Source organism: Geospiza fortis, unplaced genomic scaffold (genome assembly GCF_000277835.1).
Source record: "Geospiza fortis unplaced genomic scaffold, GeoFor_1.0 scaffold98, whole genome shotgun sequence".
Taxonomy (NCBI): domain Eukaryota; kingdom Metazoa; phylum Chordata; class Aves; order Passeriformes; family Thraupidae; genus Geospiza; species Geospiza fortis.
In genome coordinates, this window is record NW_005054306.1 from 2,266,204 (window position 1) to 2,267,751 (window position 1,548).

Here is a 1,548-nt window from a genome sequence, read left to right on the forward strand (position 1 = left end):
CTGCCAGGATCACGAGGACAATTGAAATATCCCTTTATTGTCCACGTGCACATTAGAGCGTTGCTAGCCATGACATTCCTTGATGACGGGACAAGCTTGTGATGAAGGAAAACACCAGCTTTATCTTCTTTCTAGTGACCCATGGCAATAATGATTTCTATTGGATATAGGTAGTGCCATGCTCCAGATACTGAGGTTGCTGTTAAATAGAAGGAAATATGGGTCACACCGTTAATCAAAAGCACATAAGGATGGGGTGTGTTGCCCAGGCTCCCCCCATCTCTTTTTCTCCTTTTCTGTTGATAGAAAACGTATATGTCAGTGAGCATGTAGGTGAGGTGTATTCAACAGTGAAATGTCCAAATGTTTGTTCTTGCTTTTGCAGTATGAGCTGGATCAGGTAGAGTAACTTAAAAGTGATCCTGAGTGGAGATATCAGGTTGCTAAAATAAATTCTTGCTGTATGCAGAAAGAAGGGTGCTATTATATGCAAAATCTGGAGTCCCAGATGCAGTTTTCCATCTTAAGACATCCTCAGAAATATGATCCATGCATACCCCAGTCAGACCCTGAAACACAGAGGGGCAAGCTGTTCTCAGCTACTTGTACAGTCGAGAGGTAGAATCTGATACCTCTCATCAGAGATGAGAGATGCCATGGGCCATCTCATGGGTTGATGCTGGCCCATGGGACTGCAGTTACCTTGCAAGAACAGTAGAGATGGTGTAAAGCCAGGAGAGACAACAGCAAGGAGCACAGTGTCCAGGGAAGTGGTGGAGGAACTTAAAAGATGTGCATGTGGTGCTTAGGGACATAGTTTAGCACTGAGCTTGGCAATGCAGCATTAATGAATGGTTAGACTCCATGATCTTAGAGGTCTTGTCCAACCAAAATATTTTTATGATTCTGTGATTCTAAAGAAGCCATTACAGTATCCTTCATTTATCAGAATAACCAGGACTGAGCTGTGGGACACCTTCCCCACCTTCCAGCGGCGCAGTCATTTGGCTAATGCTTGAAAAATCCACTCTGAGAGCCCCAGCTGGAGGCAAAAGGACCTGCACAGTGCAGTTTATGGACTATTCCAGGAAAAGTTGTTCTTCTTGATGCATGAGCCTGCCCAGATTTCCTCTGCACCTTGACAAGGAGCCCTTGTGGCACAGCTGCATTGCTGGGGTGTTGCTGAACACAAGCTCCATGTGGAATGGCTCTCCATTATTACTTTGCATAGTACCTCAGCACCTTGGGGAAGGAAAGGCACCATAGCTGAAAGTCTGAGGAGCACCTGTAGGCTCCAGATTATTCAATATAGTGAAAACTGAGGCTCTCAGAACAGCTTGCCCTGGGTTTAAAAAAAAAAAAAAAGTAATTTCTTTTACTTTCACATCCCTGAAGACCAAAAAAGTGTTCTGCTCACCTTGAAATCACACTCCCCAAGCTCTGTTAGCACCCCCGCCCAAGTGTCCCCTACATCCACTTTCCCCCCAACAGCAGGAAATCACTTAGAAAATATTTCCAGGTTCCTTCCTGGCCAGAGGCAGCCTCTGT